General features: G+C 42.0%; 1 protein-coding gene across 5 annotated transcripts in view; it reads right to left on the reverse strand.

The window, feature by feature from the left end:
• Window positions 1-663: 663 nt before the first annotated feature.
• The window catches only part of LOC140487181 (uncharacterized), a 45,643-nt gene continuing 30,376 nt past the window's right edge, over window positions 664-15,930 (reverse strand). For 3 of the 5 annotated variants that reach the window (XR_011962721.1, XR_011962723.1, XR_011962724.1), the window contains exon 3: window positions 664-976. The gene's annotated coding sequence lies outside the window, so the exon portion shown is untranslated. Of the gene's footprint in view, window positions 977-4,709; window positions 4,821-15,106; window positions 15,386-15,930 lie in introns of those variants that run through there. The other 2 variants (XR_011962722.1, XR_011962725.1) reach the window with 2 other exon arrangements.

Raw genomic sequence — 15,930 nt, forward strand, 5'->3', positions numbered from 1 at the left:
CATGGAAAAGCAGGGACTATGGGAATGGATTAAATTCCCCATTGAATCCAGAAATTCATCTGTGTATTCACACTGAGGAGAGACCATTTATCCACTCCAAGTGTGGGAAGAGATTCACTCAGGCATCCACCCTAATGGACACACCAGCATATTCACACTGAGGAGACAGCACTCAAGTGCTCTCACTGTGACACTGGGTTCAAGGTTTCATCTCACCACACTATAAACCTGAGGGTTCACACTGGGGAGTGCCCATTCAACTGCTCCTCATATGGGAAGGGACATACTTAGTCAGCCCACCTGCAAATTCACAAATAACTACAGTGATTGTACACTTAATTGCTGGGTTTATCATTTATTATTAGGAGGTATTGGATAGGTTGTCCATCCTTTCATAAGGCACTGACTGGTTGAGATGCAGCCCAACTGAGGAAAGGGGGAGCTGAAATTGCACATTATGTTTGTCATAATATATCAATGTTCTTTCATTTCAGAGTGGTGTTGGAGGATTGAAGGATTGAAAAACATTATGCCTTAGTTGTGAAATAATAGTGCAAAGATTAACCTCGCTGCTACAAGCCAGTCAGGTTTACTTGGGTTGAGAAACTTTTAGAAACACACAATAATTCCAAACATTATTAACACCCGCATGGACAATTGCAGTTTAATTAAGGGAATTTATTTCGGCAAAATCAATTTCATCTAATTTGCTTGAGCGCTTTGAAGAGCTAACAGAAAGTGTTGCAGTGAGTGCTAATGTGGCACATACCAGCTTCCAAAAAGCATGAGACAGTGCCACACAACAGACTTGTGAACAAGGTCAGAATTCCTGAAACAAAAGAGACAGCAACAACGTAAATATAGAAGTGACTGAATGACAGGAAGAAGTCAAAAATTGATGTTTTACAGGTGGAAGAATATTTGTCGTGGAGTCTTCTGGAAATCAGCATTGGTGCAGTTCCTTTCTGCATATACACTGTCAAAAATAGATCGTAAAAAAAATTAATACAGAGATACTCAGTGATTGTTGAACATTATATCATCATATATGTCTTCTATAATTATAGGACTGGACCTAATGACAACTTTTCAGAAATGTTTTCTGAAGTTAAAGTTAGCTGGAATACCTACATCTCATGTACCTGCCAAAGGGACTGGAATGTTGAACTATTGTGTTATAAACTGCCACAGACAGATGGTCAAGTTTTAATGGCTCCATTCCCGCTAACCACACTGACCAAAAAGCAAACTTTTTCACGACTCCAATAGTGTTGACCTCAACTCCCTTCAACAATTTTGAAATAGCTCATGGTTAAATGGACAATGAGACTTCAAACAACAACTGCAGTTGAAATCTAAATCTCTAACTCCAAGCAATGACCATGAAGCTTCTTGCCTGTAAACAGCAGCAGGAAATCTGTACAAGCAATCAACATCCTTTCATGGAAACAGTAAAATTGAATGCATATTTCTCAGATGTCATTCGAGGGAAATTTAATGGGACTCCCACAAAGGAATTCCAGACTGCTAACTCCAGTTTTGTAATTTTGAACACTACATCAAAAGCACAGACGTTTTGAAACTGATGGTCTTGCAAATTGAATAATGGTTTCATTCTTTAGATTTGTATTTATTCTGGCATATATATGAGTGTACCTTCAATTTAAACAATTCCTTCAGTATCTAAGAGTGTGTTGCATGAACCACATTTCTAGGTTAACTTTACAAGTGTCATTGCAGTCCTGACAAAGTCAGTGCCTACAAACAGAGAGAAAGGGGAATTACAAGGAATTTCATCAGCATTTTCTGACTGGAGATTTTAAACTGCTACAGATCCAGAAGATTAAACTCCAGCCTAATGATAGGAATCATGAGCATCAGTAGAAAGTAACCCCCCCGACGGCCGGGATTCGTATTGTCATGCCTAGCATACGGAGAGAATTCCTGGCGCTGTGAATCTGCCCGTTAATTCTGGCCATCACACTGTCCATTGTCAGTCTGGAGGCAGTAGGATCAATAGGGAAATGACTCAGGAACAATGGAGGAGGTCACCAGCTCCCAAGGAGGCCTGGGGCAGACAGCATGTCCTGCATTCCAACACCATGACCAAAAATTAAATGAAGCAATAAAACAGAAACCATGCTCCATCACTCACCCCATCATTTTGCCTGCACTTCATCCATGTCATGCAATACCTAATTGATTTTAACCCTCTCCCTACCCACATTCACCCTCACCTGCTACACTAATGTAATGCTTACATCCATTTAGCATCATTCCCCCATCACGCACCATGCCAGCTCATCTAGTATTCACAAATACCCCCATGCACACAACAGAAAACAAATTCAGTTCGATTACTCAGGGTTCAACATTGCAGATGGCACACTGTTGAAGAAAGTGCTCTCATTGATAGAAACACTTCTTGATAGGTCTTGGCATGTTTGCAGGATTTGACAGTTGTAAGTATTTTGTGCATCTTTTATATACAGTACTATCATCTTCATGGTGAGCAATTCCATGTGGTATCTTACCCTCCTATCAACAGCAGAATCCAGTGCTGAGTGTCACTGGTGAGCTCGCTGGTGTCTCCGCAGGTGGGATGAAGTAGTGAATCCCTTCCAACACATGGAGCAGATGAATGGCCTCTCCCCAGTGTGGACTCGTTGGTGTGTCAACAGGGTACCTAACTGACTGAATCCCTTTCCACAGTCAGAGCAAGAGAATGGCCTCTCTCCAGTGTGAACTCGCTGGTGTGTAATCAGGCTGTCAGAATGCTTGAAATTCTTTCCACACTCACTGCAGATGAATGGTTTCTCATCTGTGTGAACTCGCTGGTGTGTCAGTAGATGACCTAATTGAGTGAATCCTTTCCAACAATGGGAGCATTTAAAAGGTCTCTCCCCAGTGTGAACTCGCTGATGTGTCAGTAGGTGAGGTAACTGGGTAAATCCCTTCCCACACTTGGAGCAGGTGAATGGCCTCTCCCCAGTGTGACTGCGCTGATGAATTTCCAGCTTCGACGGGGAAGTGAATCCCTTCCCACAGGCCTTACATTTCCATGGCTTCTCCATTTTAGTGCCTGAGAGGTCAGAAGATTGGCTGGAGCTTTTTCCCCATGTACAGTTTCTCTCCACTGTAAACAGTGCTCTTTCCTATCACGTTCAAAACCCAATGATGATCACATCTCAATATGCTTCCTGGTTCCATCAGATACCGATGTAATGCTTGGTTTGGAGATTTGTGACTGTCAATCCTCTCATTCTAAATTCCTGTGGAATTGATACCAAACAGAAAAAATGGGAATGAGTGCGAACCTACAAAAACATGGGTGGCAGGTTGTGAAATTAAGGTAAGTGAATCTTAAAATGTGTGGGGCTGATACTTTCAAAAAGCAACCATGGAAGTGGTTTGATTATCAGAATATCCAACTGGGACACTGCTGTTCGATATAGACAGGGTCCTGCCACTGCCTCCATCTCTCTCTCCCTAATAAATGTCGAAACTGAATCAGACTGTTCATAACCATGGCAAAGTTTTTCAACAAAGTCAAGCATCCAATCACATAACTTCATCATCACCAAGACCGACTATTTTCACCTCAGTAACTTCATCTGACTCCACCTTCATCTCAGCTCACCTGCTGCTGAAACTCTCATCCATTCCTGTGTTATCTCTATACATTAATATTATAACACAGTCCTGGCTCACCTCCCCCATTTAACTGCTGTGTAATCTTGGAGTCATACAAACCTCTTCTTCCTCAGTCTTCAGTTTTATCTCTTACATTGTTTTACTGGACAGCCTCATCATTGAGGATGGGGATATTGGTGGAACCTGAACTAAGTTGTTTAAATTGTCCATCACAATTCACGATTAGATGTGACTGGTCTGAGGAGCTTAGGTCAGTTTCATTGAGTGAGGGTTTTGTCACTTCACCAGGTTGACACCTCATTTTTAGGAATGCTCAATGTTGCTCCTGGTATACCCACCTGCACTTTAAGGCAAATCTTTGATCTGATAATAATTGTCACATGTACTGAGATACAGCAAAAGTATTGTATCACATGCTAACCAAATAGTATCTTTCATAAGTACATCAGGATCAGGGTAACAAAACAGAATGCATAATAGCATTACAGGTACAGAAACAATGCAAATAAATACAAACTCGAATATATGAGAGATTGGTTTGTTGAGAATCTGTTGGTACAAGTCCTCAAACTTCTGTACCTATACCTCCACATCAGCACAATTGATCCTGATGGGGATGTGTCCTCTACTCCCTTTCCTGAATCAATGACTAGCTTCTTCATTTTGCTGACTAGAGGGAAATATAGTGGCATTGTGTAAAGACAATAAAACTGTCTATACTCTGTCATTTTTGTTTGAGATCCATCCCACTATGGTGGTGTCATCAGCAAATTTGGAAATGGAGTTAAGGCTGAATTTGGCTCCACAGTCAGGAGTGTACAAGGACTATAGTAAAGGGCTTGATACACAGCCTTGCAGGATTCCAGTGTTCAGGATTAGTGTGGATGAGGTGTTGTCACCTATAGTTCAGTCAGGAAATCAAAGGATCCAGTTACAGAGGGGGAAGCAGAATTTTGGAATTTTCTCTTGTAAAGTTTTCTAATCCCTTCACGATTTTGCCTTCTCCATCAGCATGTGTGAAAAAAAATCTTACACAAAGAAATGGGGAAACAAACCTGAAACTTCTACACAAAAGGTGTAGGATATTCGAAAGTGATGAATCGAGTTGTCCCCGAATGAGATGTGTTTCTGAGTTTCCTGTCTGCAAATCTTCCGCTTTTAATGTGCTGCAAACAATTTGTATTTAAAAAATCCATTACTGTCAGTGCAGATTGCAAAAGCCCTTCAGCAGGAAAAGAGCAACATTTATTCAATTCAAATTCCACCATCTGTCGTAGCAGGATTTGATCCTGGGTCCCCGGAATATTGCCTGAGTGTCTTGGTTAAGAATCCAGCGATAAAAACTTTAGGCCACCACTCTACATGAACAATGTGCAAACTACACACAGTCACCCGAGGCTGGAATCCAACCCGGGTCCCTGCCACTGTGAGGCAACAGTGCTAACCACTGAGCCAGGGCTTTTGCCCAAAACGTCGATTTTCCTGCTCCTCGGATGCTGCATGAACTGCTGTGCTTTTCCAGCACCATTCTAGACTCTGGTTTCTAGCATCTTCAGTCCTTGTTTTTACCAAGGACACATGATACTTATGTCCACCCCTCTCTCACGCCCATTCGCTGTGAAGCCCGCTCCTCACTCACTCCCATTGGTTGCAGAACAGACCCACCCCCTCACCCCCATTGGATGCTGGGGAGGCCCGCCCCGACATTGGTTTCTGAACAGATCCGACCCTCGTTCACTCCCATTGGTTGCAAGGCCCGTCCAAGCCCGAAATTCACTTCTATTAATTGTTGGACACACCCTCCCCTTTTTCATTCCCATTGCATGCTGAACAGACCCACCACCTTATTGATTCCCATTGGTTGTTGGACAGATCCGACCCTCATTCACTCCAAATGGCTGCTGAGCCCTCCCCGCCCCTCATATAATCCCATTGGCTACCAGTCCCACCGCGCCCCTTAGTTCGTTCCCACTGGCTGCTGGACGGAGCCGCCCCGTTCCTGGTCAGTCAGAAGAGTACGTGACCGCAGGTTCTGGTCCCAGCAGTTTATTGACAATCACCAGCTTTCCCAGCGCTCATCCTTCGTCAAACCAACCAATTTTGTCGCACAACTCTGTTCTGAACTGAACTGGTGTGCTTTCTGTAGGAAATAAACTTCCTTTTGTCAAACCAGCAGTTTAGAAATTACATTTCAGTAAAATTCCTCAGAGTAGCTCCGTTTTTAAATTTTAAAGAAATTAAACTGGCTACTGCCCTTAAGTATTTGCCTTTGTTGCAAAGTGGCAGATTTGCCACATCAACAAGCTGCACTGTAAGAAATCCAAACTCCTTTGACAGTACGTTCCAAACCGTGACCTCCACCACAAGGACAATGGCAACAAACACGTAAACTTTCCGACAAACCACACACAAGTAACTAGATCAACATTCCTTTAGTGTTACTAGGTCAAAATCCGGGCACCCCTTCCCAACAGTTTGTGGGTATTCCTACAATCTAACGACGACAACATTTCAAGAAGATACTTCAACATCACCTCCTCCAGAACAACTGGGGACCAGCAATAAATGCTGACCCAACCAGTGACAGATAACACGAATGAATAAATCAAGAACCTCCATTCAACCCAATATCTTAAATTATATCCAAATGTTAACCCCAGAACTGGAAACAATACTGCAGCTCTGGTAGCATGTTTTACAATTTCAACGTAAGTCGAAACTTAGGCAAAAGTCCCACAGCTTCAAATGAATCCCCCCTTCTCCCCATCCCTTTCAACACACACGTGTACAAACTCATTTTAAAAAGTGAGAAATTAATGGTCACTGTTTTGAGTGTAGTGTGAGGCAAGAAATTGCAGCTTGGGAGAATAAAAGAGGAAAAAAAGATATTCCACAACACTGAAGGTCGCTTGCTCTAAATTTCTATTATTTACTTACAGTTAAGTGTTTCAAGGAGCCCCAGTTCAATCCCCACCCTGCTCCAGTGGTGTGTAATAATGCATGTGAACAGACTGATAATAGGTAATGAAGAGTTAAGTCTTTGTGGTTCAGTAGCAGCACTCTTAGCTCTTATCCAATGAGTGAATGGGAACTTTTTCTCTACTTTATTTCAATGTATCATAAATGTCATTCACATCAGTCAAATTTCTCCGACATTCCTTGCTGAATCCATACTGATAAATCTCTTCTGTCACTATACAAAAACTTCACATATTTCCTGATTATTTGGGGCCAGAAGTTGATGCAATCAAGCTTTGGCCAAACCAAAGTTTTCTAAATGTTCACTAAGTCTTCTTGCTGTTATTCTCAAAACAACTGTTTATGAAACCCACGATCTAGATTACTTTACTCAACAACTCCCTTAATCTGTCCTATCACCCCCAAAGTTCTTTGCAAATATGATAATAAGGTGTGTCAATGGCATGTGAATATTGAGGAAGTTTTTTATAGTATTAAAGACTATTGTATACTTGTTCACTGTTGTTATTGATCCTAGCTGTGGCATGACACCTTTGCTATGCCATACTGAACTCCAATATAAAGAGAAAATGCTAGTGAAACTCCATAGGTCGGACAGAGAGTTACATCGGACTCAAAATGTTAACTTTATTTCTGTCCCCAAAGATATTTCCTGACCTGCTGAGTTTCTCCAGTATTTCGTCTCTTTAACACATTTTTCCAACATCAAGAGTATTTTATCTTCTATTAACCTGAAAGCAATGTGTGCAGTGCCATCAGGGAGACGATTTCCACCTCTGATTGTGGAACGGCATTCTGACACATCCTATCAACTGAAGAAGTAGCACAGTGACCCCTCAGATATATGTGTGAAAGTATTACATTTTCCAGCTCCAAATACACCAACTTGGCAAGTTTAAATTAGTGGAATGTATATTGCACACGTTTCCAGTGTTGATTTTTTAAAAGAGTTATGTGTGTTTGCTGCGGTTCCTTCGTTCTTATCAAACCCTGGGACACTGATTTTATCAAAGACTCAAGATTGCAGATTCTGTTCTGTTGTAAATGCTTAATTCTACAGCAGTTCTGATTCTCCTTCTTGTAAGACGTGAACAGCCATACAAATTGGAGATTTGCAGTAAAATTGGGGATTTGCAGTTTGTTTTTAAATTTGAGAATCTCGTCCAAACCGTCACTGAGAAGTAACAACAACCAAATGCATGGTGGTCTGCTTACCCAGCATTCACCATAGTTCGGTATGTCTCCTATCCACACAACAGGAGAGTAGTGGGCTAGCGCAGTGCCGATCACTGTAGGGAACATGCGCTGAACGGCTCATGGTGATGGACCAACCATCTTTTCTCGGATCTGCAAACGGTGAGATGATGCGGGGGCGGATGGAGTGATGGATTTGCAGGTTGGAGAAGGAGGCTTCGTGGTCACCTTGTGTAAACCATTAACCTCATAATCTACTATTTGCTCCAAACGGACAAAGGTTCTGGGCTTCTTTTTAGTGGTAGGCCCTGAGACACTTTCTCATTGGGCGCGCAGCAAGATGCATGTGTGGACTCTTACGTTGTAAAGGGAAATCATTAGGATGGCTGGAAGGAGCTTGCTTCAGAATGGAGACAACTTGTTCATTGAGCTGCACATGTTATTGATAAGGTAGAGAAGAGAAATGACTCTTCTGAGGTTTCACACTCCAACTGACAGTAATGACGTGTAAAAGAAAAGACCGATTCTGAAACAAAGTTGATAAAATGCTGCAGAAATTAAGCAGGTCTGGCCACATTCATAGAGAGAAAAAAAGTTAACGTATAAATTCCAGTGACCATTGTCAGAGTTTTTGACAACTAAGTTTCATAAACTTCTGTTCATCCAGCCACTGTTCACTTCTTATTTTCCTCCAAGTTTATATATTTGTTTATGTCCTGAAACAGAGTTGGTGTCACAGACTCGAATGGTGTGCACTCATCAGTGTGGCTGTTAGATGTTCCACTAAATGTCCTTTTCTGCAATTCATTCAAGGTCTGTCTATCTTCTGTACCCTTGTTTATGCTGAGATGGCTTTGGAGAGGGAGCAAGTGATGTGCACCTTTACACTTAATCTCTTCCACATCAGTCAGTATTTAAGATGGCACAGTCTCATATAAACATGAAGAACAGGTTTTCTCTTTTTAGTTGGAATTCACCTTGTGTTTGGGGAAACCAGCAAGATAAGAATGTTCCAGCAAAATAAAACAAATTCAGTCTGAATGTCTGTCCTGCACTTTCAATGATAATTTTCTGAACTTCATTATCCAGACAGATGGGAAATTTAAATCAGACATCAAGATCTGATAGAGACCATCAGTTCATTATGGCCTGAACATCATCAGCTTTTTACTGTTGAAGCAGAAATAATTATCTATTCTGTCTAAGGGGAAACATAATCAAACATCACCATGACTAGAAAGACATCAAGACACAGTCACATCTGGGTGAAAGTGTGACTGATTCAGAGTGCTCCAGTAAAGAGTTTTAACTAGTTATAGAGCGTGATTGAGAGTGTTGCAGTGAATTGGCTGTGGATAGAACATTAAACAATTACATGGACTGAGTGACTGTTTAAGTGAATTGTTAGTGAAATGAGTTTTAAGCACTTCCAGAGTCAGTAGAACATAAAATAGTAGTCCTATTCCAAACAGGGAAAAATAATGTACCCATTCTGTATGTTTGCTTAAGGTTTCAAGTGATATTCAACCTGAAGTGACACAAGGATAGGTAAAAACAAGGACTGCAGATGCTGGAAACCAGAGTCTAGATTAGAGTGGTGCTGGAAAAGCACAGCAGGTCAGGCGGCATCTGAGGAGCAAGAAAATTGACATTTCGAGCAAAAGCCCTTCATCAGGAACAGAGGATTCCTCTATTCCTGATGAAGGGCTTTTGCCCAAAACATCGATTTTCTTGCTCCTTGCATGCTGCCTGACCTGCTGTGCTTTTCCAGCACCACACTAACCGTGATACAAGGATACCCTCACTACAGAGAAACCCTGAAAATGTGGGGGGTGTGGGAAGGGATTCATTTATCCATTCTTGCTAGAAATGCATCACTGGGGTAAGACCATTCACTTGCTCTGTTGTGGGAAGGGATTCACTCAGTCACCTAATCTGCAGAAACATCAGCAAGATCACATTGCTCACAGGCTGTTTAATCGTTTGGACAATACAGACAGTCTTAAAATCTCTATAGATCTGGTCAAGCCCCAGACTGGCAGACACTTCAGTTGTTCTTACAGTGGGAAACTAAACACTCACACAGTTTTATTAAACATGAACACAAAAAGACTAGGAGAAGCCATTCACTTGCATTGTCTGTAGGGGTCTGAAGGGGTTCACACATGGCTACTCTGATAAAAGATGTTTCAAATGTTCTGGATGTCTTGGTAGTGTGGATGTGCAGAGGGATTTTGGAGTCCATTTACATAGATCCCTGGAAGTTGCCACACAAGTTGACAGTGCTGTTAAGAAGGTATACGGTGTGTTAGGTTTCACTGGTAGAGGGATTGAGTTCCGGAGCCACAATATCATGCGCAACTATACAAGACGCTAGTGCGGCCACACTTGGAATATTGTGTACAGTTCTGGTCTCCATATTTCGGCAAAGCCGTGGAAGCATTGGAAAAGGTGCAGAGGAAATTTACCAGGATGCCTGGCCTGGTGGGAAGGTCTTATGAGGAAAGGCTGAGAGACTTGGGTCTGTTCTCACTGGAAAGAAGAAGGCTAAGAGGGGATTTGATAGAGACACACAACATGATCAGAGGATTAGATAGAGTAGACAGTGAGAGTCTTTTTCCTAGAATGACAACGTCAACTTGTACAAGGGGGCATTACTACAAACCAAGGGGTGATAGACTTAAGACAGAGGCAGGTTCTTCACTCAGAGAGTGGTAAGGGCGTGGAATGCCCTACCTGCCAATGTAGTTAACTCAGCCACATTATGGAGATTTAACCAATCCTTGGATAAGCACATGGATGATGATGAGATAGTGCAGGGGGACGAGCTGAGAATAGTTCACAGGTCGGCGCAGCATTAAGGGTCGAAGGACCTGTTCTGCGCTGCAATGTTCTATGTTTTATAAAACCAGGAGTGAACTAGTAAGAGACCAGCGAGTTCACACAGGAGAGAGGCTGTTCACCTGCTCATTGTGTATAAAAATCTTAACTTGATCCTCCAACTTCTCCAAACACCAAATCATTCATTCTAATAAAAGGTTTTTCAAATGTTGTGAATGAAAGAAAAGTTATAAGACCACAAGTGACCTGCTGACATACCCGTGGGTTCACCATCAGGAGAGGCCATTCAGATGCTATGTGTGTGGGAAGGGATTCATCATGTCATCTACCCTAGTGACACCCTAGCATGTTCACAGTGGGAAAAGACCATTCACCTGCTGTCAGTGTGGGAAGGCATTCATTCACTCATCCCACCTTTTGAGACATCAGCAAGTTCACAGGTGATGACCAATATTGGATTCTGCTGCTTTTGTTGCTGTCGGTCATGTCAAGACTGAGCCATGGTTATGCCGACAAATTGAGTGTACTCATTCTGATGTTAGTAATCCAGTAACTGAGCTCAGATTTAACATTAAGGGACCTGTCAAAGAAACGGACTTTGTTTCACCCACTCAACTGAGATCTTGACATCACCAGGGAAGGAGCAGACAAATTGCTATGCCGTTAGTGACTGTTCCATTTTTGGATTTTTAATGACAAATCATAGATGATATAATTTCTCTTGGCTTTTCTCTGGATGAATGAACTATTCTTCTGTATTATTAGAGCTGAGAGGTCTGAATCATCTCTCTTCTCGTGGTAGGATGGATATCAAACAATGATGAGTCACAATACAGAAGGAAATAGAGTGCTTGTTTATGTGGTGCAATGATAACAGACTCTCAATTTTGGAAAAACTAAAGAACTTATCACTGACTTCAGAAAGAAAGGAGGAGAACATGCCCCCATCTACATCAATGGAGCAGAGGTTGAGAGGGGACATCGCATCAAGTTACTCAGTGACAATAACCAACAATCTGTCATGGACTGCCCATGTAGATATGACAGTTAAGAAGGTATAATAGTGCCATTTCTTCCTCAGATGGCTCAGGAAATTTGACATATTCATAAAGATCCTCACCAACTTCTACAGATGCCCCAATGAAAGCATACTGTCTGGGTGCACAACAGCCTGGTATGGCAACTGCTCTGCTCAAGACTTAAGAAACTACAGAAGGTGGTTGTACACAGCCCAGACTATCACAGAAACCAACTTTCCATCCATGGAGTCCACTGCCACGTATTACAGCAAAAAGGCTGCCAACATCTTCAAAAACCTTACCCACCCCGGTAATGATCGCCTAAAATCTCTTCTGTCAGGCAGAAGATACAGAAGCTTGAACACATTCAACAGGCAGGTTCAAGAACAGCTTCTCTGCTGTTATTAGACTGATAAATGCATTCTCTAACTTCAAATAATTTTGATGTTGCTAATACTGATCATGCTTACTGCCATTACTGTATGACGTAAACAGTTTTGTCTGTCTCAGTTTTATTTTCCACCTTATGATCTGTATGTCCTTGCTTACTACGATCTGCCTGTACTGCACTTAAAAAAAAAGCTTTTCATTCTATTTAGGTACACATGACAATAAATCAAATATAATCAAATTTAATCTGATTGGTATCCATGCTTTGTGCATGAAGTCAGCAAACAACAATGTGTTATTGTGAGTTTCGTTATCTAGTGTTAAAACCACAAGATGCAATATTTAAAGCCAAGATGGAAACACGTCAAGGCTAAAAGCCCCGACTTAATATTCATCAAAAGCTTTTCTCCATCACCTCAGGTGGACTATGTAAAAGAGGATCACATCAAAAACTAAGTAAAACTTGTCACATCATTTGTAAGTATTTTTCAAATACTGACAGGTTAGAACTGTCAGTCTTCATAACATTGAAGCCAATGGGAGGTTAGAGAGCAGTTATTCTTGATCTGTAACAAAAACGCTGGCAGGAAGGATGTGACTGTATGAGAGTGCACAGTGGAGATTTATCAGGATGAAGTTCACAGTGAAGAGTTTTAACAATCTGGAAAATTTGGATAGGTTTGAGCTGATTTCACTGGAACAGAGGCGGTCATAAAGTCATGATGTCCCTAGACCAACAGGAGAGCAATAACCTAATTCATTGACAGAGGTCAGTCACCAGGAGGTAGAGATCCAAAGTAATGGAAAGGATTAGCGTAAAAATTTAGTAATGACTTCACTCAGAGAGTTTTTGGTTCGGGAACTCACTGTCTGAAAGGGAAGCAAAAGCAGAAACGTATGTCACATTTCAAAATTATTCCATTGTACAGTGGAGCTATTGTAACTCCCAGCGTAACAGGACAAGTGGCTGGAACTTGGGATTAGACTGGAGAGCTTTTTTTCAGCACTGCAGAACTACCTACTCTGTACTGCAATTTTTCATGATTCAGTGACAATATGTGGTCCTCATCCTTTCAATCAAGACAGGATTCAGGCCAGTCATCAACTGATGATGTGCTCGTTCAGTGAGTGATGCTGGATATAATTTTCAGTTGCCACAGGAGAGGTGCCAGAGGACTGGAGGACACCCAATGTGACACGGTAATTTAATAAGGGAGCAAGGGATAAACCAGGAAACTGCAGGCCTGTCATATTAATATCAATGGTGGGGAAGCTATTGGAAGCATTCCCAAGGTACAGAATGTATCTGGATTTGGAAAGGCAGGGATTATTCAAAAACATTCAGCGGAGTTTAGTTCAAGCAAAGTCATGTATGACCACTTGATTGAATTTTTTGAAGAGGTAAGTAGGTGCGTAGATGACATCAATGTATTTCATATAATCTACGTGAACTTCAGCAAAGCTCTTGAAAGGGTCCTATGAACTAAAGGGAAGAACACTTGAGATCCAAGGAAATATGGCAAATATGATCCAGAACTAACTGAATGGCAGAAAACAAAGGATGATGGTTGAGAACTGTTTTTGTGATGAGACATCTGTTTCCACAGGGGTTAGTATTGGTTGGTCAGATAGGGTGATCGGAGCAAACAAAATTCAATCAACGTAAATGTGAGGTGATGCATTTGGGAAGGACAAACAAGGCAAGGAGGTACATAACTAACAGTAGAACCATAGAAAGCACTGAGGATTACAGAGACCTTCGTGTGCATTTCCACTGGTCCCTGAGGTATCAAGGAGATAAACTGGTTAAAAAGGCATGTGGGGTACATGCCTTTATTAGCTGAGGCATAGATTCTAAAAGTGGAAGATTAGGCTGGAAGTGTATGAAAATTTCATAAGGCCACAGTGAAGATATTGTTCTGGAAGGAGGAACATTATGATTGCACTGGAGATGATGCAGAGATTTACCAGGATGTTTCCTGCCTGGAGAGATTGGAAAGAGAGGTTGGAAAGAGAGGTTGTCTTCCTTGGAAAATCATGTACACTGAAGGTGTACATGATTGCAACGAATGAAAGTATGAGGGGCATAGAGAGAGTATACAGTAATATAACTTTTCCTGTTTTCACCACAAGAATGACAAGGACAGATGAAACACCAGACTGGAAGGGTATTGAACGCAGCTTCTTCAGGGTCCACTTCCTGAGCCTACAAACTTCAGTGAGGTCAGTAAAAGAGTTCACAGCAGGTTTGATCCCAGATTGACTGTCAGAATCACATTCCTCCTGGATATTCCAGGATGTGAATCTTCATGTGTGAGGAAACCAGAGCACCTGGAGGAAGCCCATATAACCTATGGGGATAATGCACAAACTTCATGCAAAGTTGGAATCAAAACCAGGTCGCTGGCATCATGAGGCAGCAACGCTAAGCACTGTGCCACCGTCTGGAGAGCACATATCTGTTGTATAAGCCTACCAGCAGTTACTAAGCTCCTGTATAATCCTCTATCTGCAATTACAAGGCAGAGTTTAAACAATTTATTTAAATTTGAGAGAAGTAACATCTATTTTAAAATATGGCATGGCTCAGGACTACCAAACAGGTATATTACAGCTACACACATTATGTACTTCCTTACATCTTACATCAGACTGGAAACCTAAACCTCCCGTTTCACATTCAGTTAGACCCCAATCTCTGATTTGCCAGCCCCCCGCATCATTCTCCATTGTACTTTCTGAATCTGAACCCAGTTCTAATGGAGCTTGTGTCCAGGGTCTAGGAGCTGTGAACCATGGAGGAGAGCGACTCAGACACTTTGTTCCCCATTTCAAGGTGAACTCTCAGAAGAACTTTCCTGTTCGTGAACAGAGAGGAGAAAGACCCAAGTCCTGTTTGTCATTCTTAGTGTCATCCTTGTGTTCAGGCTGATGTTCTATTTTTGTTGTACTGCCCCAGATTGGTCTGAGCTGCAGTCAGGTGATGAACAATATTCAGGTGGAAAAAAAAACAGAAGCCAACAGTGGTGTCATTCATCCAAGGCTGATTTATTTGATACCTGTCTAACTTATTACACACCAGCCCAGTTACTGGGATTATTAATACAAGCAGATAGAAACACCAACCATCAGAATGAATATGATTCACACCTAGATGTGACAACAGTAGCAGTTACAACAGACTAGAGTCACTTGTGAACTCACTGGTGGCTCAGTGTTATAGGTGAGATGACCAAGGCGAATCCTTTCCCCCTACAGAGAGTAATGAACGATCCCTCCATCGAGGTGAATCAGTTCATGCTGCAGATCTAGATTAGATTAGATTACATTACATTACATTGTGGAAACAGGCCCTTCAGCCCAACAAGTCCACACCGACCCACCGATACCCCTACATTTACCCCTTACCTAACACTACAGGCAATTTAGCATGGCCAATTCACCTGACCTGCACATCTTTGGACTGTGGGAGGAAACCGGAGCACCTGGAGGAAACCCACGCAGACACGGGTAGAACGTGCAAACTCCACACAGTCAGTCGTCTGAGGCCGGAATTGAACCCGGGTCTCCGGCACTGTGAGGCAGCAGTACTAACCACTGTGCCACCGTGCCGCCCATCTATTTTGCTTTAAAACCATGAAGAGCTTTGAAGCAGGATTTTATCACTGTGAAAATGTTGCTGTGTGCTGAAATGGGAAGGAGTGACTGAATTTCATCCCACATTGGGAGCTGCTGAATGGCCTCTCCTCAGTGTGAGTGCTCTGGTGGACACTGTGTGTGAATTCAGGATTGTGCAAGTACATCTGATGAATTAGTGAATCCGGGCGAGTGACCTCTCCCCAGAGTGAACTCA

The sequence above is a fragment of the Chiloscyllium punctatum genome, chromosome 16, assembly GCF_047496795.1.
Source record: "Chiloscyllium punctatum isolate Juve2018m chromosome 16, sChiPun1.3, whole genome shotgun sequence".
Classification (NCBI taxonomy): domain Eukaryota; kingdom Metazoa; phylum Chordata; class Chondrichthyes; order Orectolobiformes; family Hemiscylliidae; genus Chiloscyllium; species Chiloscyllium punctatum.